Source organism: Myotis myotis, unplaced genomic scaffold, assembly GCF_014108235.1.
Source record: "Myotis myotis isolate mMyoMyo1 unplaced genomic scaffold, mMyoMyo1.p scaffold_m19_p_18, whole genome shotgun sequence".
Taxonomy (NCBI): Eukaryota; Metazoa; Chordata; class Mammalia; order Chiroptera; family Vespertilionidae; genus Myotis; species Myotis myotis.
Genome location: NW_023416322.1, coordinates 31327011 through 31350583, shown reverse-complemented (window position 1 = coordinate 31350583; position 23573 = coordinate 31327011). Strand labels below are relative to the sequence as shown.

The following is a 23573-nucleotide window of genomic DNA, read 5'->3' as shown; positions in this document are numbered from 1 at the left end:
ACACCTCCTTCTTAGACTCTGGCCTCCCAAGCCCTCCTGTCCTATTACCTGGATGGCTTTGAAATAAGACTCACAGAAGTTTCTAAATGCCCAGTTTGTGAAAATCACCTCACTTTTCTCATTCTCAGTTTCTTCAACTTTAAAAATCACTCTCAAAGGTGCCCTGAGGGTCAGCAGAATCATGGGAGGAAAATGTCTAGAGAAGGTCCTGTAACAAAGTAGACCTCATAAGTGGATTATCCATCCATCCTAAATGGGGACACGTCTTTTTAATTCACAGCGATTTTCCAGGATAGGTGCATCTGATCTATAAACAGCCATTTTTTCAACTGAGATCTTTTATGTATTTTCATATACCAGCATCGCTGTAGAGAAGCTAGAGAGAAAACCAGCATTGCCTCGTACAGTGGAAGAATCGGTTTCCCAAGGCTCTTACACATGGGAAGAGCGTGAGCCTGTGCATGAGAAGCAGAAAGGAGAAGAGACAGTTAGAGGGTCAAGCCTGGAGCACATGTGAGGAGGACCCTGTGGAAATGATCCCCCGACCCTGTCTGGAGGAGGCAGGAAGACCTTTCATAATATGGGGCTGGTGGGAATCTGCAGGAATCTCTAGGGTTACTGCTTTGTTCCTACATGGACACAGGGAGCCTGAAGTCTTTTTTTATTTGAACATTTTCAGGAGATGCAGATAAAGACTAATGTTAATTTGTTATGGAGCAGGTACTTGTTCCATGTTTGGAGGGCAATAAGAAAACAAAACAAAACAAAAACTAACCCAAGTACTTAAAAGGAGGCTAATCACACCTAAGGGTAATTATGGGAAGAAAGTCTCCCTCCAGAAGTTCCAGAATAATTTTACAGAGTCTGGAATAAGATATGGATTGACTCAATAATATCTCTATCTAAGTCATATGGGCAAGGAAGACCTATATCTAGTGAATGTATATTTGTGTGCCATGTGTGTTTTTTTAACTGATTACATTTGAAAGATTATGAGTCAGTGTAAATGAATATAAACATAGACAGATATATAGATATACAAATACACAGATATAGAATCCAGCTTTTTAATATTGGCTGCATCAGATCTCTAAAGGTGCATGGCCTTCCCTTAAGTTCCACCTTCTTCCATCTGTGTATTTTCCCTTTGAGTCTCATCTTCATTGGGATGCAAACGTGTTCTCTCTCCACCATTGCCCCCTCCAGAAATCATTAGTCCTGACCTTTAAGGAATCCCCACCCAGGACTTCACAGTGCATTCAGAGTCAAGGCCAGCATTTTGGGGCGACATTCAGAGCTCTGTGCGGTATGACCCTGAACAATTTCTGTTTTGCTTCCCAAGAGGAACTGACGTATTAGCTGCACTGCAAACATGGCTCTCCATACCCTACTCCCATGCCTTATTGCCTGATATTTCCTTTCTGAGACAATTCAAGTCCCACTTGCTCCATTATGCTTTATGTGAAATATTTTACAAATGAGATATTAATAACACTTTAACAACACAACTTGTGCCCTATTCTTATTTTCCATCACCAACTACTGCAGATTATGCACATATGGGTAGTTAATAGATTTTTTAAAATCCTTTCACTACGTTAGCATTGACTTTACAGTTTACAAATAGTTATTCCTTATGAACTATGTCATCCTCCACAGGGACCACATTGTGAGACAGGCACAGAGAGGTATGATGGACACATCACCCTGAAGAAGCAGATCTGTCACTCTCTCAGCAGGCATTGCATTAGCTCAGGTTGTACCAATGGGTTCAGTTATGTGGGTGTGGCCAGGACACACATGCCTAGGCTCACACAGGAGCCCAGCTTCTGATTCCTAGAATGATGGGGTGAAGAGGTCATCTGGTTCATGCCACTGCCTTCAGGCAAGACAGCTCCTCAATTATCAGTCTGCTTGGACTTAAGTGATGAATCAGCAGTGTCACTATATCCATAGTATTTGGACTGAAATCTCATACATTTTCATTTAAGATGGGTGTTGGACTGACCTTTGTCCTTGGATATTGTTTATCAATGACTTTGAAACCATTTAAGAAACATTTTTGACTAGCAAAGGCTTTCTAAGGTCAACTATTCATCCTAGGGGTCTATCTCTACATTGTCATTTTCTCATCTCAGGAGACTGGGGTGGGGGAGGCACAGCTGAGATCTTATATGAAGTAACTCAGGCCAAATTAATTTTCTTCTGTGTGTTTCCACTCTCCTTTCTGAGCTACAAAGTAACACTTTTACAAATTTTAGGGTTTTTTTCCTCCCAGAAAATCTTTTAATTATAAAATATGAAAAATTACCCAAAAATAAATAGAAAATATAAATGATTGTTTATTGATAATTAAGTAAAGTATTTTACGAATGGTACAAATCCCATGGTATATAGAGAAATGAATTGATAAATTAAACTACATATGAATTAAATTTTATATAGTATAAAGTATCACATATAAAGCAAAAAGACAAATCAACTAGAGAAAAACAAACACATGCTTATTAAGGAATTGCCATCTCTAATACATAAAGCTATCTTACAAATCCAAAAATAAATAATCATACAAAAACATAATGGATAAAGGATACAGATCTCTCTCTCTCTCTCTCTCTCTCTCTCTCTCTCTCTCTCTCTCTCTTTTCTTCTCTCACTCTCCCCCTCATATACACACACATTCACACATTGTGTTAGAGTTCTTCAGAGAAACAGAGCCAATAAAACATATGCCCATATAAGCAGAGGTTTATTTTAAGGATTTGGCTCACACAGTTGTAGGAGGGGGCAAGTTCAAATCTGCAGAGCAAGCTGGCAGGCTGGAGACTCAGGGGAGATTTGATGTTACAGCTTGATTCTCAAGGCTGGTGTTTAACTGAAAATCTGGGTAACATGGCCTACCCAAGTTAACACATAAAATTAACCATCATAGCTCACCTTTTGTCAATTTGATACCCATAGGCCTTTAAATCACATTTAATCTCCAAATAAAAACTGACAAGGTCACACTTCCAGTTACCATGATAAAATTATCCTGAGTATAATTTTATATTTCAGAAGAGGTTGTGAAGTCCTTAAACCTCAAGGCCTGGTGCATGAATTTGTCCACATTGAAAGGAAATTAATTAGAAGAAACATTTTAATATTTCTATTCACCCTGTCTCTCTAATAGAGGTGTCAACCACATTCATGATTGACAATTATAGATTGAAACACATGCATATGATTGGTATCATACATGCATGAGTCAACTTATTATTTTTATAGATATAGAATAAACTTGCTTAATTATACGTGCTTTTTGATTTAGCTAAACTTTTTCCAGCCCAGTGAAACACCCCAATCTCTCTTTCAGGTAATTGTGAACAGCACGGCAGTAAATATCAACACAAAGCAGATTATTATTGTAGATCACGCAGGGAGAACAAAGGGTAAAATATTTAACAGCAGCAGTGTTTGACTATATTCTGTGTAGTGAAAAAACCTGAAGTCATTTCCAAGGTCCACTATAAATTACTTCTTTTCAGTCAGGTCGAGTTTCTTAGCTTTCTAAATATCCATTTTCCAGCTAATGAAAAGAAAATAGGATTCCACTGAGTCTCCTATCTATCTACTCCAGGACTTCTATGAGGATCAAGATGAGGCACAGGAAAACGCTTCACAGACATTTTGTTAAAGTGTGAAATTTTTGTACCTGGCTATAAAGCAAGTCGTGTTCCTTGGCTGAAGAAACTGCAAGGAAGCTAGTTGCTAGGGAGAGGAAGCCAGGCATTGCTATGTGATGTCATTACCTGGATAGACACTTATCATATTAGCCTGTAACTTATATACTTTGATGTAAAGTTGAATAATACTTAAGTTCATTAGACAATGCTGCTTATGTTATACTAGAGTCCTGGTGCATGAAATTTGTGCACTTGGGGGGGGCGATCCCTCAGCCAAGCTTGCACCCTCTCACAATCAAACATCCTTAGTACTGCCACAGAGGCAGGAAAGGCTCCCGCCACCACTACTGCACTGGCCAGCAGTGAGCCTGGCTTCTGGCTGAGCGGTAGCCTCCTGTGGGAGTGCACTGACTACAAGGGGGTATAGCTCCTGCATTGAGCATCTTCCCCCTGGTGGTCAATGCATATCATAGCGACCAGTCATTCTGCCGTTCAGTCGATTTGCATATTACCCTTTTATTATATAGGATGATAATTGAATAAGGATGGGGGGAACAAAAATACTTGAGACACAAATACATACATATTCTTAACAAAACAAGAAAGAGATTCTCATATTAATTACAGTCCTGGTTGTGGTTCTTTTTACCTGGCAGGTTGACCCAACATTCATTCCTGAAAGTTCTTGACAATTAGTATTGGATTTGAGTTATAGTTTTCCATTGATTTTATTCACAGAACATGGTACTACTAAGAGACATCTTAAGAGATCTTCTGTATTCCAGACATGTTCTTCTTCACCCACATTGTGAAATAGAAGTCCAATTTCCCCTTAGTAATCAAGATCAATTACTCCATCATGCACAGTAACTTCCTTCTTTGCCTGTTGATTCAGGCAAAGTGGCTTGTGGAGGATGCCAAAGTGGCCTGGTGGCAGTCTTAACTTCCAGTTCAATGGAATCATGTCTCCTGGTGGAAGCATTCCTCCCTTTAAACTAAGACCTGTAGACTAGCAGAGTGTAAGTTCACAGGGATACAAAGCAAACATTTTGCTAGTAGATCACTAGGAGTAATAGTGAGTGGTGTTATTCCCATTTCAGGCTTCTGATTCCTAGACCTGTACGTTCTAGCTATAGAAGAAACAAAACCATATATTGGTTGCTGATATAGGGTATATACAGCCTTCTGAAGAGCCTTGCCCAAACCCGGCAAGATATTATGACCTAGCAGAGCTTGTAACTAGATCTTTAAAACATCATTCCACTGTTTCATCAAGCCAGCTGCTTGAAGATGAAGGGGAAACTGGAAGAACAGTGCCTGCCATGAGCATGGCCCCTTGCCACACTTTATTTTTCAGAGAAACACAGAGTTATCATGTATCTATCTACCTATCTATAATCTATCTGGAAGGAATTGGTTAATAACATTAAGAAGCCTGAAAAATGTCAAGTTGGAAAACCAGGAAATCTGGTGGTATGATTCGGTTCAAATCTGAACACCTGAGAACCAGAGGAGCCAATGGAGTAGATTCTAGTTTTTGCATTCCAGATCTGGGGAAAGAACCATAGGGTGCAGTGAGCAGCTCTGGGGCCCACTCTGAGATGGACCTGAGCCAAAAGTCCATTGATTACCTGACCTCCATAACATCCTATCTGACCAAATTGGAAAAAAGTGGACCAAAATTATGTTCTATGTCTTTTGGAATCAGTATCAATTCAGACCCAGTTATTCCCCCAACACTATGATTCAACATTATGTCTTCTCCAAAATTATACCACATACTTAATATCCATTCCATGTGTATTCCCTGGTTTTATGTCTATATAAATTAGAAAAAGACGTGCAGTTCTTTTGGAGTGTAATGCATCTATTCATGGATTACACTGTGTACCTCATCTTTAGGAACATACTGAGATTTGAGTACATTTATAAGTCCAGAAGCAAAGAGAGACGATGGAGTGGGTCCTGAAGAGAAACTGCTGTGTCATGCAACACAAATATTTCAGGAAAGGTCATTATAGTTTCCTAGTGTTAATCTCCTCAAATGTGTGTGTGTGTGGGGGGGGGGGGGTGGAATGGCTGCTTATTCTGGCAAAAAAAGATTTGGCAGAATTTAGAAATTCAGCATCCCACCTTTGTCAAAATCTTTTCAAACATCTTGATTCTAATTTTCAGGATCCCAGGAATAGGACAACTAGGCACCATCTGAAGTTTCATGTTGGGCTCTAAGGACACAGCACTACTTCTGAGGGGTCCCTGCACACATGCATAACCGAATCCGGGCAAGCAGAAGCATCAGACAAACCCAAATTGAACATTCTACAGAAACAAACCACTCTTTAAAAGTGTTAAGGGCTTCAAGAAACCAGAAACACCAATCAGTAAGGATATATGCACCCATATATTCATAGCAGCACAATTCACCATAGCTACGATCTGGAAACAACCTAAGTGCCCATCAGTAGATGAATGGATTAGAAAACTGTGGTACATCTACACGATGGAATACTATGCTGTTGTAAAAAAGAAGGAACTCTTACCATTTGCAACGGCATGGATGGAACTGGAGAGCATTATGCTAAGTGAAATAAGCCAGTCAATGAAGGAGAAATACCACATGATCTCACTCATTCATGGATAATAGAGACCATTATAAACTTTTGAACAATAAGATACAGAGGCAGAGCTGCCTCAAACAGATTGTCAAACTGCAGCGGGAAGGCCGGGGAGGGTTGGGGGGCAGGAGGGAGGGAGGAAAGAGATCAACCGAAGGACTTGTATGCATGCATATAAGCATAACCAATGGACATAAGACACTGGAGGGTAGGGGAGACCAGGGGATTGTCAAGGGTGGGGGGAAAAAAAAAGGACACATATGTAATACCCTTTGTAATACTTTAAGCAATTAAAAAAAAAAAGCTAAAAAAAAATGTTAAGGGCTGAAAAGACAAAGAAAGCCTAGAGGACTTTTACAGATACGAGGAGACCAATGAATCATAGCAACTTAATGAAATATTGGATACTGAATTAGATTCTGAACCAAAGACAATGTGCTTTGCTAGAAAGGACTTCAGTGGCACAAGTGGCAACTTTGAACAAGGTCTGTAGATACTGAGGCCTTAGGGAAGCAGGAATTGAGGACAGAGTAGGAGAAAAATAATGTAAGGCAAGGCAAGAGCAAATGCAGAATCATCCTTTTATTGTTTCACATCAGGCTGTGCGCACACACATAGCTGCATAAGGGCACAGGTCTGTGCTCTGGAGTTCCCAGAGCAGGCACACATATGAGCATACATGGAAAGAAGTTGGGAGGTGGGTTCCAGGGAGAGGTTTGGGCTCGAGGACACCCGTGCACAGGGATCCTCTGCAGCAGAATTCAGAGGCCTCACCCAGACCTCTCAGCAGCACGGCAGGCCCAGCAGGAGGAACAGGAGAAGGAGGTGAGTGGCCATTGGCTACACCCCAGTCAGCTCTTCTTGGCTCAGAGTCCACTTCAGCAGCAGCCTCCAGAGAACTGACCACTGCTCCCTCCGCAGCAGCTGGAGCCCCCTCCAGAGCCCCCTCCGCAGCAGCTGGAGCCCCCTCCAGAGCCCCCTCCGCAGCAACTGGAGCCCCCTGAGCTGCAGCAGTCAGAGCTTCTGTGTCTGAAGTGGTGAGACCTGCGGTGCCTGTGGTGGCTCAGGCAGCAGCCCCCACCCCCAGAGCTACAGCAGCCCCCACCCCCAGAGCTACAGCAGCCCCCACCCCCAGAGCTACAGCAGCCCCCAGAGCTGACACTGCAGCAGGAAGACGCTGGAGGGCACTTGGGGGGACACTTAGGGGGACATTTTGGGGTGCAGCACTTGGGAGGGCACTTGGGGACGCACTGTTGGCTCTGCTGGCAGGACATCTCGGTGGGCAGGCAAGCGGGCGTTCAGGAGCTGAGAGAGAGTCAGACAGCAAGTCAGTACCACACAGAGGCCAACCCTGCCCCTTTCTCTTCCTTCTTGTTCTCTAAGCATCATTTCTAGCCCCTTTATTTTGAAATGTTTAAGTGGAGCCTTTGCTACCTAAACCCTGAAAGGTTTGTTATTTCTAAGAGATAGGAAAACACTCTCAGACTTCCTCCTTTGAGCCTCCCAACTTCTACTTAAGATAGGCAGGGATTAATATATCTCTTACAAAGAAGGAAACTGAGACAAAAATCAATACAAAAAAACTGCCATCATTAACTATCTAGTAAGTGAAGATCATTCTTTTTTAATCATTTCAACCAGAAGCCTGAAACTCTGCAGTTAAGAAAATTGTTCAGAGTATAAATATTCTCTTTTAAAAAGGAAACTCATGGTTATACCTTCCTAAGTAGTTTTGTTCTGTAAAGACTTAGGGTTGCAGGTTGGAAATGGACTGTGAGTCCATCTGGTTGTCACTGCAAAAGCTAAAGAGCAGTAATTTTTGCTGTTTAGGGGATTTGAGCTCAGACACCCTGGCTCTGGCCTGATGCTCTAAAGTTCTCAGCACACCAAGGCCTGGCACAAACATCTCGGCCCGGTGATTCTCACCTTATTGTGCCCAAATTCTCAAACAGAATCCCAGTTCCATTTCAGATCCACAGATATGTGGGTTTTCTAAAGCCCCAAAGGATCTCTGGTCAGCTCTCTCTCTATTGGTGGAGAACTACCATCCCCGGCATTTTTGCATGGAGGGTTGTAATCTTACTCTCAAAGGTAAAGGCTCCTCATGAAAATTTCTCACCGAGAGCCTTAAATTAAAGGCTTCAGTTCCTCTGACCTGAGAGCATAGCCAACAGGACCTACATTTGGTCCAGCACAAACACACAGCCATCCACTTCTCCCTCATGGTCCCAGTAGGTCCACACCCACCATGCACATCCTCCCTCAGTCTTCCTCTCCCTCTATCTACAAGGCCTCCAACACCCTTAGCTTCTGCCCACCTGCCCACTAGCGCTGGTCTGAGCCTCCCTCTGTGGAAGGCCCTGCTCCGTTCCCAGTGGACACTTACCAGGCACACAAGCAGCACAGGATCTGTCACCACCTCAGGAGGGAGTGAATGCAGATGCTCTGGTCCAGAGGCCCTTTTATCCTGGACTTGGGCTCTGCCCTAGCAAGTGAGACAGGGCCTGGGCATGAGAGGACTGCCCCCTGCCACCCACATGGGTCCAGTAACCTGTGACTGGATGATGACTTGTAGTTCCTCCCCTGCTTCCCTCCAGGGAGCCCAGCACAGCTGCTTCTGGACTACATATGACCCAGCAATTCCACTCCTGGGTATTTATCATAAGAAAATACCAAATTACCAATTCAAAAAGATATGTGTACTCCATGTTCGTTGCAGCAGTATTTACAATAGCCAAGATATGGAAGCACCCTAAGTGTCCATTATAGACCAAAGGATAAAGAAGATGTGGTACATATAGAAAATGGCATATTACTCAGCCATAAAGAACAATGAAATCCTGCTCTTTTTTTGACAATATGGATGGACCTAGAACCTATTATGCTAAGTGAAATAAGTGAGACATAAAAAGACAAATACCATATGATTTCATTTATGTATGGAATCTAACAAACAAAACAAGTGAATAAACAAAACAGAAACAAACTCATAGATATAGAGAATATATTGATGGTTGCCAGATTGGAGGGGGGTTGGAGAAATAGGTGAAAAGTGGAAAGGATTGAGAAAAACAAATTGGCAGTTATAAAAATAGTATAGCAGGGTGAATGTAAAATACAGCATAGGGAATGTAGTCAAAAATATTGTAATAACTATGTAAGGTGTCAGATGGGTACTAGACTAATCAGGGTGATCATTCCATAAATTCTATAAATGTCTAATCACTATGTTGATTACCTGAAACTAATATAATATTGTATGTCAACTAAAATTTTAAAAATTTTAAAAATCATAAGGAAGAGAAAATAAAAAATAAAAAGACAGTAAAAAAAATGAAAATCAGGATGAAAAATTCCTGCACTCATTCCCTACCTCAGTCATCCTGGAGGTTATTGCCTTGCTTAGTTTTATGGCTTGAGTTCCCAATCTCACCTTTCTTGCCTCCCAAATCTTAATTCAATGGCTCTGGGCAATCTCGTTTAAACCAAGTTTCATAGAATCCTCCAAGTCTTTATTACCTTATATGTAAGTGTGTGTGCATGTGCATGTACATGTGTGTGTGCATATGTATTGTATTATAGACATGAAGACCCTGGTTAAAGATTCAGACCTAATAGAGAATCCCTGTTCTGCCACCTATTCACTGTATGATCTTGTGAAAACTTCCACATCCTTCTTGTCCTCAGTTTTGTTGATCTATAGTAGAGATAATAAAAAGTAACTCTTCAGGGTGATGTGAGAGTCAGTGAGCCAATGCAAAGAAAATCTCTGGCAGAGTTATAACATGTTATATTCTCTAAAAAATGCCAATGTATTCAGTTTTTAAAAAAATTATAGCTGCTTTCTAAGCAGAGTGGATCTGATTAGAAAATCAAGACCCTCCTGTTTTCTTGCTAGGTTTTTAATAAGAAAATGTGAACCAGGAATGAAGTTTTATAGAGGAGGAAGTGAGAGGTGACTTGATCTGCTAATTAGAGTGAGAATTCAGATTTTTCAAGGATCATACTGGAGGGCTGGGATCAAGTTCACAGATGGGAAGGATGGAAGGTAGTGACGAGCTAGTGAGACTGTCCCGGGGGCACTGCTGGAGGTCAGGCAGCTGAGGAGCAGGCAGCCCTGGTGGAGGGGGGCGGGGGGGACAGAGGATGTTTAAGAACAGCAGTGTCTAACACTTCATGTGATTTGTTGTCTGTTTTGTGAGTCTCTCAACTCAGTTATCTACATGAACACAGGCTTTCCTTGAAAAAAAAGTTGAGATTTCCTATTTTTAGATTAAGGGAAAGGGCCAGAGTTTGCATTCAGGTTCATATTAAGTCAGATAATAACAGCCTAGTCTATAGTGTTGCAAGGTTATTAAACAACTAAACTGCATAATCAGCTGAAGGAGAATTCTCATAGAGAGTCTACTTGCCTCCAGGCTTGGGAATGAACTCTGGAATTCCCTAGAGCCTGAATGGATGTTGATTTCATAATATCTAGGTCATGTTGGGCAGTACGAACCCTACTAGTATGCAGCGGCGATATGTGCGTCTGTACTTGCGTATAATTCTACTTAGAAATTACAGAGCGTAGAGGAGACACTAAACACACACACACACACACACACACACACACACACACACACACACACACATTACCATGGTTCTCTCAGCATCCAATATCACCTAGTATCCAGCTTTCCCTAATTTCTGTGCCCAGAGAAAAAAATTTTTTTTGCCTTATTTCTCCTTTGTTCTATTTACATTGGGTTTCATCTCTTCATTGAGTTATATTTCTCATTGGATTCCATCCCTCACCCTCAGGAATAATTGCCCCAGATCATTAAGGAAGTTTCATCTTGGGGTCACCACTGGGTTCATGATGAGCTCCCATCTCTACTGACTGATGTTGTAGGCCTATGCAATATGACTCTTTGCTATATCTCCAGTTTAGGCCTTGCTACCTCCCTTTAGAAACATTCCTCCTTAGCTTACATGGGCTATGTGCTTTACTTTGAATCTGCTCCTTCCTGCCAAACTTCCCTGCTTTATTCCATAATATATACACTTCAAAACCAGTGCTACTCAAATATAACTTGCTGTGTATGTGTTATGAGTCTCTGTCTCAAACACACTTATAATAAACTCTTTTGAATCCCTGGCTTGGGTCTTATGTCTCTGTGTCTATCAGCAGCTCCTAATCCAGGGCTATGCATTCAATGGAAAATCCATTTAAAAATCTATTTATTAATATTAGCATTAGCTTTACTTCTATTATGACTTAAGCCATCATCACCAGAATTCTCACTCTGGAGTATTCACATTACAATGCACTAGCCTTATCACCCTGCAAAATTCTGCCACTGAACTGCCTGGTCATGGCTCATGTTGTTTCACGAGAGTGTAGTCAAATATTGATTATTTTGCTCACACAGGTAGCTCTGATTCAGGAGCCCAGCTCATCCATTCCAAAGGTGATGAGACTTCGGAGCTATTCTGTCTATGCCTCTGTCACCATAGAGGGCATCACCTATGGTCATTTGATCTGACTTGGGTTTAGGGGAGAACATGATGGAACGGCCTCAGGACTGGTGTTAGAGCCCAGTGGCTTGGGTACCATTTAAACAATGTGCACTAGAAAAGAACTGATTTTCTGAAGTGTATGATTCTTGTGTCAGTGGGATCTCATAATCTCAAAGCATGGGAGGGAAGAATGCTGAGACCTGGTGAAAATTAACTCAAATTCAGTGACTTTTACTCTGTGCCCCAAAGCCGCACTATTTACAATTCTCTATTTACAGTAGCAACAATAAATTTACACTCCAAAATTACTAGAATATGTACCTAGTCGTTTCTTTATAATTACTTGGGTAAAATATTTTAAGCATGGCAAAAATACTGATCAACTTGACCATATAGAAAAAAATATCTTTATGGTAGAAAGCATCATAAAAAAAGATTTAATAAAATCATGAGCAGAGGAAAAAGAAAACACACAAGTCACTAATAGAATTAAAACTCATAATAAACAGTAAGTTCTTGCAATTTTATAGAAAATAAGCAAAGCTATCTACAAACTAATGTGCTTTGCCCATTAGTTTGTAGATAGCTTTGCTTATTTTCTATAAAATTGCAAAGCTATCTACAAACTAATGGGCAAAGCACATGGACAAGTAGCTTAGAAAGAAACACAAATGACCAATAACTTTAGAAATTTATTGCTTCATGTTTGTGTATATATAAATAACCAAAGAACTACATATAAAACAAGGATGACTTTTCAGGGATGAGGTCTATTAGATTTATTTCTTTATATTGAATTGAAAAGGACTTAAAATGAATAACAAAACTCAGTTTTGCTAAAGGTGATAAAAAATGGGTCTTGTGTTATTGGAAATATAAATTGGCATAACCATTTGAATGGAAATTTGATGATTCATTATTCAACATTATTGTTATGTATACAAGTTAAAATTTAAATTTAGCATACTCTTTTATACAGTAATTGAACTTCAAAGAATGTCACCTAAGAAGAAACAATTTAATAAAGAAAACTATATTATAAGAATGATTATTACAGAAAATTAAAATAATAGTAAGAGTTAGAAAAGTTGCAGGATACAAGATCAGAATACATAATAAATTTGATTTATGTTGACTACCAATATATATTAAAATATAATTTTAGAAATAGCTATTTAAAATAGCATATATGATGTGTAAAATATAATTTTAGTATTAAGTATTTTTTATAAAATGAGAAGACTTCTTTAAAAAAAACTTTACAGAATATAAAAATAAACATATACCATATTTGAGTCTGGATGGAATGGAAAATTATAAATATAACAATTCTTTCCAAATTTTCTAACCAGTTCTGCTCTTCTTGGAAAGCAGTTATAATTTTTTAAATGAATGTGTTGGCATTTTTTTAGAAAATGTAGCATGTTATCACACTCTGCCAGAGATTTTCTTTGCATTGGCTCACTGACTCTCACATCCCCCTGAAGAGTTATTTTTTATTATCTCTACTGTAGATCAACAAAACAGGACAAGAAGGATGCGGAAGTTATCACAAGATCATACAGTGAATAGGTGGGAGAACAGGGATTCTCTATTAGGTCTGAATCTTTAACCAGGGTCCTCATGGCTATAATACATGCACATATGCACACACATGTACATGCACATGCACACACATTTATATATACGATGATAAAGACTTGAAGGATTCTATGAAACTTGGTTTAAACAAGATTGCCCAGAGCCATTGAATTAAGATTTGGGAGGCAAGAAAGGAGAGGTTGGGAACTCAAGCCCTAAAACTAAGCGAGGCAATAACCTCCAGGATGAGTGAGGTAGGGGATGAGGGTAGGATTTTTCTCCCACACATTACTGTGTGTCTGTTTGGTTTTGTATTTTCTCTTCCTTATGATTTTCTTTTCTAAATTTATTTTTAAAATTTTAAGTTGATATATAATATTAAATTAGTTTCAGGTGTACAACATAGTGATTATTCATATAACTTATGACATGACCACTGAATTAGTCTAGTACCCATCTGACATGATACACAGTTATTACAATATTATTGACTATATTCCCTATGCTATATTTTATATCTCTATGCTGAACTATTTTTATAACTGCCAATTTGTTCTTCTCAATCCCTTTACCTTTTTCACCTATTTCCCCAACCCCCCTCCAATCTGGCAACCATCAATATATTCTCTATATCTATGAGTTTGTTTCTGTTTTGTTTATTCACTTGTTTTGATTGTTAGATTCCATACATAAATGAAATCATATGGTATTTGTCTTTTTATGTCTCACTTATTTCACTTAGCATACTAGCCTCTAGGTCCATCCATATTGTCAAAAAAAGAGCAGGATTTCATTGTTCTTTAGGGCTGAGTAATATGCCATTTTCTATATGTACCACATCTTCTTTATCCTTTGGTCTATAATGGACACTTAGGGTGCTTCCATATCTTGGCTATTGTAAATACTACTGCAACGAACATGGAGTACACATATCTTTTTGAATTGGTAATTTGGTATTTTCTTATGATAAATACCCAGGAGTGGAATTGCTGGGTCATATGTAGTCCAGAAGCAGCTGTGATGTGTTCCCTGGAGGGAAGCAGGGGAGGAACTGCAAGTCATCATCTAGTCACAGGTTACTGGACCCATGTGGGTGGCAGGGGGCAGTCCTCTCATGCCCAGGCCCTGTCTCACTTGCTAGGGCAGAGCCCAAGGCCAGGATAAAAGGGCCTCTGGACCAGCGCATCTGCATTCACTCCCTCCTGAGGTGGTGACAGATCCTGTGCTGCTTGTGTGCCCGGTAAGTGTCCACTGGGAACGGAGCAGGGCCTTCCACAGAGGGAGGCTCAGACCAGCGCTAGTGGGCAGGTGGGGCAGAAGCTAGGGGTGTTGGAGGCCTTGTAGATAGAGGGAGAGGGGCCTGAGGAAGACTGAGGGAGGATGTGCATGGTGGGTGTGGACCTACTGGGACCATGAGGGAGAAGTGGATGGCTGTGTGTTTGTGCTGGACCAAATGTAGGTCCTGTTGGCTATGCTCTCAGGTCAGAGGAACTGAAGCCTTGACCATCAGGCTCTGGTAGACCCGCTCTCACAAAGAGCCTTTACCTTTGAGAATAAGAACGCAACCCCCCATGCAAAAATGCTGGGGATAGTAGTTCTCAACCAATAGAGAGAGAGAGAGAGAGCTTACCACAGAGCTGACCAGAGATCCTTTGGGGCTTTAGAAAACCCACATATCGGTGGATCTGAAATGGAACTGGGATTCTGTTTGAGAATTTGGGCACAATAACGTGAGAATCACCGGGCCGAGATGTTTGTGCCAGGCCTTGGTGTGCTGAGAACTTTAGAGCATCAGGCCAGAGCCAGGGTGTCTGAGCTCAAATCCCCTAAACATGCAAAAATTACTGCTCTTTAGCTTTTGCAGTGACAACCAGATGGACTCACAGTCCATTTCTAACCTGCAACCCTAAGTCTTTACAGAACAAATGTATCTAGGAAGGTACAATCATGAATTTCCTTCTTTTAAGAGAATATTTATACTCTGAACTATTTTCTTAACTGCAGAGTTTCAGGTTTCTGGTTGAAATAATGGGAAAATGACCTTCACTTACTAGATATTTAATGATGGCAGGTTTTTTCTTATGATTTTTGTCTCAGTTTCCTTCTTTGTAAGAGATATATTAATCCCTGCCTATCTTAAGTAGAAGTTGGGAGGCTCAAAGGAGGACGTCTGAGAGTGTTTTCCTATCTCTTAGAAATAACAAACCTTTCAGGGTTTAGGTATCAAAGACTCCACTTAAACATTTCAAAATAAAGGGGCTAGAAATGATGCTTAGAGAACAAGAAGGAAGAGAAAGGGGCAGGGGTGGCCTCTGTGTGGGACTGACTTGCTGTCTGACTCTCCCTCAGCTCCTGAACGCCCACCCGCCTGCCCGCCGAGATGTCCTGCCAGCAGAGCCAGCAGTGCGTCCCCAAGTGCCCTCCCAAGTGCTGCACCCCAAAATGTCCTCCTAAGTGTCCCCCCAAGTGCCCTCCAGTGTCTTCCTGCTGCAGTGTCAGCTCTGGGGGCTGCTGTGGCTCTGGGGGTGGGGGCTGCTGTAGCTCTGGGGGTGGGGGCTGCTGTAGCTCTGGGGGTGGTGGCTGCTGCCTGAGCCACCACAGGCACCGCAGGTCTCACCTCTTCAGACACAGAAGCTCTGACTGCTGCAGCTCAGGGGGCTCCAGCTGCTGCGGAGGGGGCTCCGGAGGGGGCTCCAGCTGCTGCGGAGGGGGCAGTGGTCAGTCCTCTGGAGGCTGCTGCTGAAGTGGACTCTGAGCCAAGAAGAGCTGACTGGGGTGTAGCCAATGACCACTCACCTCCTCCTCCTCCTGCTCCTCCTGCTGGGCCTGCCCTGCTGCTGAGAGGTCTGGGTGAGGCCTATGAATTCTGGTGCAGAGGATCCCTGTGCATGGGTGTCCTGGAGCCCAAACCTCTCCCCCAAACCCACTTCCCGACTTCTTTCCCCATATGCCCATATGTGTGGTGCCCTGGGTACCCCACAGCACAGGCCTGTGCCCCTGCACAGCTATGTGTGTGCACACACCAGCGTGATGTGAAACAATAAAAGGATGATTCTGCATTTGCTCTTGCCGTGCCTCATTTTTATTCCTACATTATCTTTCTCCTACTCTGTCCTCAACTCCTGGGTTCCTGAGGCCTCAGTATCTACAGACCTTGTTCAAATTTGCCCCTTATGCCTCTAATGTCCTTTATGGAAAAACACATTTTCATTGCTATAGGATCCAATTCATTACTCTCCAGGCTTTATTTGTCTTGCCTGAAGTCGACATGTTTCAAGAGTGCTTTGTTTCTGTAGAATGTCTGATTTGTGCTTGTCTAATGTTTCTTCTTGCCTGGATTTGGTTATGCCTGTGTGCAGGGACCCTCGCTGATCCTTGCTGCCTGGTGCTAATTGGGCTCCCCTTCCCTTCCATATTGCGCTGGTTTGGGATCCCTGTGTGGGGCTGAGACCCCACAATCATAAAGAGAGGGGGCTCCACTGCCTTAATATCCCTCCAACTTCCCAGCGAGTAACTGCATGAGGGTGCTCACCCTCTCTGCGTCTCCTCCCCTCTCACCTCCCAGTCCCCTGTCCTCAATATTTCATATCAGCTACACTTCCACTGGTCTTTCAAGCAAATTGCTCTGCAATTTAGCTGCAAGTCTGGTCGAGAGTTAGGAGCAAGCAGACGCAGCTTCCGGCCACTCTGCAGGCCATCTGGGAATCCCCCCACTGTTTTTTTCTTTTAATTAATAACTTAAGGGAGAGACTTTTATAACTTTAATATTTATATAACTATTTAAACACTTATAGCTTATTGATTATTTATTCTCCTTCTGGCTAATCTCTTATATCTAAATTTCTGCAATGAACATTATTGTACACGTTTCTCTCCTGTACGTATTTTTACTTTCTTAAGCTAAACTCTTAGAAAAATTATTGTGTACAAGGATATATTCATTTTAAATTTAAATTGATTATACACCAGTAAGTACAAAATGCCACCCAGAATAATTTTTTCAATTTATATTGCCACCCCAAATAAAACTGTGTATTACCATACATTCTCACACATCTTGAGCTTTGCTAGTTATTATAAGTATTGTTATTTTGAAACAAACAAAAACATGTATCTGGTAAACTACATATCAAAATACAAGCTATTTCTTCATTGATTTGTTTGGAGTTTTTTTTTTAATGTTGATAACATTGAACATATCACCAAATTTTATGTGTGTGTGTGTGTGTGTGTGCGTGAGAGAGAGAGAGAGAGAGAGAGAGAGAGAGAGAGAGAGAGAGGATGGCTACCCTTGCCCTTGTTCATTAGATTTCTTTGGTATTCTTATTTACATTTTAATTTATAACATATATTTTTATATTAGGGACATTAATTCCATACCTGGCACATGTGTTGTATTTTTCTCCAGTTGATTATTTGTCTTTGTGCCTTATATGGGGTATAGTTTGCCATATAAAATTAAAATTCTATATAATTTATCTAACTTTTCCTTTATATATTATAGGATTTGTGCCATTTTTATTATTACTGGTTTTTACTTAATAAGCAATTACCACTTCTATATTCTGTTTCTTATAGAGTAGTATTTTATCATTTATGATTTAAAAGAAAGATTTGCAGGGAGAAAAAGCACCCTAAAATTTGTTAATATTCTAGTTCATAGCTCAGAAGGAAGGAGAGAGGAAAGACACAGGAAAATAAATTCAGTCTGAATTATTTCCCATAATATTTCAGCAGTGCGCCCTTTGGTTCCTTGCAAAGATGTCAAACTGATGATGTAAGAGACCCTTTGAATGACTAGGTGACTTCAGAAAACCTTTGCTAGTAAAAAAAAAAAAAAATATTTCTTGAATGGTCCCCAAACCATTGATAACCAATAACTAAGTCCAAAGGGTCAGTCCAACATCCATTTTAAATAAAAATGTGTGAACGATCTCAGTCCAAATGCTTCAGTTATAACCACACTGCTAATTCATCACTTAAATCCAAGCACATTGATAGTTTGGCGCTGCCCTGCCTGGAGGCAGAGGTGTGGACCAGATGACCTCTTCACCCCATCATTCTAGGGATGGGAAGCTGAGCTCCTGTGCGCGCCTAGGCATGGATATCCTGGCCACACTCTCTTAGGAACCCATAGCAACAACCTGAGCTAATGCCATGCCCTGCTGAGAGCGTGGCAGAGCTCCCTCTGCAGGGCGATGTGGCCCTCACACCTCTCTCTGTGTCTGTCTCCGAGTGTGATCCCCTGAGGAGGATGACATAGGTCATAGGAATAACTATTTGTAAACTGTACAGTGGATGCTAATGTAGTGAAAGGATTTTTAAAAATCTATTAACCACCCATGTGTGCAAAGCCTTTTCCTAGTTGCTGATGGGGAATAAGAATAGGGCACAAGTTGTGCTGTGAAAGGGTTTATGAAAATCTCATTTGTAAGATATGTCACATAAAGGATAATGGAGCAAGTGGCACTTGAACGGCATCGTCTCAGAAAGGAAATATCATGGAATAAAGCACAGGAGTAGGGTAGGGAGAGACATGTTTACAGTAGAGACAGAATACCAGTTCTTCTTGGGAAGCAATATAGAAATTGGGTAAGTTTTACAAAGTCTCGTATTTGTACATTGGTAGTTGTATGAATATTTCCCAGAGCGTTGGAAGTCAGTCAAAAATGCTGGCCTTGATCCTGAACACACTGTGGAGCCCTGGGTGTGGCTTCCTAAATATCCAGAGAAATTTAAAGGCTTCTGTGAGTCTTAGTTCAAAGCAGATTATCATCACCTTAAAGGTCATGGGTAATTACTTCTGTAGTGAGATGGTGAAGAGAGAACATGTTTGGATCCCAGTGAAGGTAAGACTCAAGGAGAAACCACGACAGATGGGAATGAATCAGTGGAGTTTCAGGGAAGGCCAGGAACCTTTAGCTATCAGATGCTGAAAATAATAGATAAGATGGATTATATATCTATATCTATCTACACACACACACACACACACACACACACACACATATATATATCTGTGTCTATATAATAATTATATACAACTATACAAACATATATATGTGTGTGTATATATATATATATACGATTTGCTAAACAGTCAAAAATACCAATAGTCATGTGTACACATATATTTCATGAGATATTGGTTATCCTTGCCCATTATAACCCACATGACGCATTATTATTGTGTCATGTGTACTTCATCTCAGGCTCTGGAGAATTATTTTGTACGCTTCTGGAGGGAGGACTTTCTTCTCATAAATCCCCCTAGGTCAAATTTGCCTTCATTTAATTATTTCCTCATTTAAAAATAACGCTGCCCTCTAGACATGGAAGGAGCATCTATCTGCTACATACCAAATTAACACTAGTCTTAATATCTGAAAATGCTCAAATACAAAAATCCTTCAGGATCCCTGTGCCCATGGAGGAACACAGCAGTGACGCTAGAGATTCCTACGGAATCCCAAATGCCACTGTTCTATAAGGTCATCCAACCTGCTTGACCCAGAGGCTCATTTCCACAGAGTCCTCCCCACCATGTGCCCAGGCTTGGCCCTCTAACAGTCTCTTCTCCTTTTTGCTTCTCATCCACAGGCTCACCCTCTTCCCCCCTTCCTCTTTCCCAAGAGCCTTGGGAAACAAATTCTTCTACTGTGCAAGGCAATGCCAAATTTCTCTCTAGTTCCTCTATAGCAGGGGTCCTCAAACTACGGCCCGCGGGCCACATGCAAATACAAATATTGTATGTGTTCCCATTTTGTTTTTTTACGTCAAAATAAGATATGTGCAGTATGCATAGGAATTTGTTTATAGATTTTTTTTTTAAACTATAGTCCGGCCCTCCAATAGTCTGAGGGACAGTGAACTGGCCCCCTGTTTAAAAAGTTTGAGGACCCCTGCTCTATAGAGATATTGCTATATGAAAATGTACAAAAGACGCAATGCCAGTGAGTTTTTGTTGATTCTTACAGATTTTCTACACAGATGATTATGGCATCTGTGAACAACAGCAGTTTACTCCCTCCTTCCCAGTCTGTATGCACTTAATTTATTTTTCTTGTCTTCTTGTATTAGCTAGAACGTCCAACACCATATTGAAAAGGAGTGGTGAGAGGGGACATTCTTGACTTGTTCCTGATCTTAGAAAGAAAGCTTCGAATTTTTCACCAATTTTCTATCCTCCCATATTTTTAATGGTGTTTTCTACCATTTCAAATTTAATTGTTAGCATTTAATGACATAGATTATACATATCCACATTTTCCTCTATATATTATGGATGTTGTGTTATTCTTAAAACTTTCTCCAAATAATTGTTGCCACCAAATACATTTTTAGGTGTTGATTGCATTTGTAGTTATATGACTGCATAAATTTGACAAAAGTCATTGAATTGAATATTGAAAATTAGTGAATTTTATTGCATATAAATATACAACAATAAAAGTGATTTTAAAATTTTAAAAAAGAAGGATTTATTCACATATGTGTAGGTGTGTAGTGTATGTACACACACATGCCCACATGCATGTTTGTTTGACTGAAGAAAGAATCAGATGGAGACTGATGAAGAGAAGGGTGTGGAATGGGGAGTGAGGAGATAATGGTGGGAAGAAGGAGGAGGATGTCTGTCTCCTGGCCACGCCTGAGGGACAGTTAGACATGTGAAGGGAACCAAAGTGTAAAGGAGCAATGTGTGCAATTATTGCTGCTCCAGGATTTTGGTTAAAAGGGAAAACAAAAACATTAAAGAAAAATGCAAACATAGAAAATCACAAATTTTTCTCTCCTGACTCTTAACCCTGTCCTCTGTCCACTGAGGCCTCTGCAGCCACCAGCAGGGGAAGAGGAGAATAGAACAGTGATGCCCAAAACAGGAAATGAAATCAGCCCAAACCAAGTTAGTGAGCACATTCTGTATTTATTTTTCAATTCAAGCATCAGAATACAACAACATGAGCTTCAAAGGGACATAGGATCTGTGCTCTGGGAATCCCAGGGCAGCCACAGATATGGGGAAGGAGGTCAGAAACCAAGTTTCAGAGAGAGGTTTTGGACTTCTGGATACCAGGGTAGAAGGAACTTCTAGAACAGAGTTCAAATTTTGCCAGGACCCCTCTGCCCTTATAGGAACTCAGGGGGAAATTGATGTCAGGATCTAGGTCAGCAGCAGCCTCCGGAGGACTGACTACTGCTCCCTCCGCAGCAGCTGGAGCCCCCTCCGGAGCCCCCTCCGCAGCAGCTGGAGCCCCCTCCGGAGCCCCCTCCGCAGCAGCTGGAGCCCCCTCCGGAGCCCCCTCCGCAGCAGCTGGAGCCCCCTGAGCTGCAGCAGTCAGACCTTCTGTGTCTGAGGCGGAGAGACCTGCGGGGCCTGTGGTGGCTCAGGCAGCAGCCCCCACCCCCAGAGCTACAGCAGCCCCCACCCCCAGAGCCACAGCAGCCCCCAGAGCTGACACTGCAGCAGGAAGAGACTGGAGGGCACTTGGGGGGACACTTAGGAGGGCATTTTGGGGTGCAGCACTTGGGAGGGCACTTGGGAGGGCACTTGGGAGTGCACTGCTGGCTCTGCTGGCAGGACATCTCGGGTAGGCAAGTGGGCGTTCAGGAGCTGAGGGAGAGTCAGACAGCAAGTCAGTCCCACAAAGAGACCACCCCCATCTCTTCTTGCTCTCTGAATATCGCTATAGCCTCCAGTAGTTTTACTCCGTTGAGTAGTTTTCCCATTACTCTTGCGTCATCTCTTTGGAACCTGAGCGTACCCTTGTAAGTCAAACATGAACTTCCATCTACTGCTCCAAGTAGTAACGTTAAGAACAAACAATATTACCAAACACATCCAAGAGTCTAAAGCCTTATCAGTGGTGATAGAAGTGAATCCAGCTATGCCCTCCAAATCGGAAGCAGTTTTACTTATCAGCCACTTTAAGGGAATATAATTCCTTCAAGGAAAAATGCAGTGATCATTCCCTCTTGTCATTATCTCCATGATGACTTTATGCTGTAAGGTCAGCATTGCAAGGGGTCTTGGTGATGACCCACCTCAATAAGCTCACGGTAAACCTCTTGACTGCTCAGCTCCCCCGTCTCAAACCAGAGCTCAAGTCTCTGCTCTCTACCCAAGTTGATGGGGTGGCCTGGTGGTTCTCAGGCCTGCTGTGTCCCGATCAACAAACTCCCAGAGCCATGGATGTGTGGCTTTAACAAGCCCAAAGGAGCCCGAGCTTCCTTACACAGCCCTGCTCCTCCTTTGTGGGCAAGGACAGGCCTGTGTTTTCAAAGCTGAGCTCCCTCAGGGCACCTGCCAGAGTGGAGCACAGTGTTCCTTGCTTTGGTGTCCCTTCCTGAGAGGCCCACTCTGCTGCAGATCACCTCGTTTCCTCTGGAGCCCAAGGGCACAGCCATCTAGCTTTTCTCTCTATGCCCCCAGTGGGTGCCAGACCACTTTCTGTACCCCTCCCCCTAACTTCCTGAGCCCCTTCCTCTGACACAGTGGCCTCCCCCTACCCAAGGTCCTGCCTATCTGCCCTCCTGCTCTGAGCCTCCCACTGTGGAAGGCCCTGCACCATTCCCAGTGGACACTCACCGGATACACAAGCAGCACAGGATCCGTCAGGAGGGAGTGGATGGAGGTGCACTGGTCTAGAGGCCCTTTTATCCTGGCCTTGGGCTCTGCCTCAGCAGGTGAGACAGAGCCTGGGCATGAGAGGACTGCTTCCCGCCACCCACATGGTCCTGTGACAGGTGATGACTGGCTGCTCCTTCCTGCCTCCCTCCATGAGGATCAGGGTACCCACCTTGGACTAGGAATAGGGCTGGTTAGAAACAGAAGTTGGCGGGGGGGGGGGGGGGGGATTTATTTTGATCTTCTGCCTCATCTCTCTGGGAAGTGCCAGCTTGGAGGCCTCTTAGCTCCTGTTTTTTTCCACCTCGGACCCCAATAGCAGCTGATATAAACTCATTGGCTCTTGGCAGCCTGTTTTGGACTATAATTCAGAGATGGCTTCACATTTCTCCACTTTAAGTTCAAGTCCAAATCACTCCACAAGGCTATCAGAGGCCATTGACTTTGATCTGCAGCCCAGGTATGCCCACTGTCTGTTCCGTATAGCCTTTAGGCTAAGAATGGCTTTATGTGTTTAAATGCTTGGGGAGAAATATCAAAAGGAGAATATTTTATAACACCTGAAAAGAATATTAAGTTCCA

The 23573-nt window shown here is 42.0% G+C and overlaps 3 long non-coding RNA genes across 3 annotated transcripts; 1 reads left to right on the top strand and 2 right to left on the bottom strand.

The window, feature by feature from the left end:
* Positions 1-6844: 6844 nt before the first annotated feature.
* On the bottom strand, positions 6845-8798 carry LOC118673066. The gene is made up of 2 exons (XR_004973294.1): positions 8667-8798; positions 6845-7585 (listed from the first exon to the last, which is right to left on the bottom strand). It is a non-coding gene; the product is annotated as an uncharacterized LOC118673066 (long non-coding RNA).
* Positions 8799-14462: 5664 nt separating this feature from the next.
* Positions 14463-16422, top strand: LOC118673074. The gene is made up of 2 exons (XR_004973298.1): positions 14463-14603; positions 15713-16422. It is a non-coding gene; the product is annotated as an uncharacterized LOC118673074 (long non-coding RNA).
* Positions 16423-21270: 4848 nt separating this feature from the next.
* LOC118673772 lies at positions 21271-23085 on the bottom strand. The gene is made up of 2 exons (XR_004973464.1): positions 22953-23085; positions 21271-21977 (listed from the first exon to the last, which is right to left on the bottom strand). It is a non-coding gene; the product is annotated as an uncharacterized LOC118673772 (long non-coding RNA).
* Between the last annotated feature and the right edge of the window lie 488 nt (positions 23086-23573).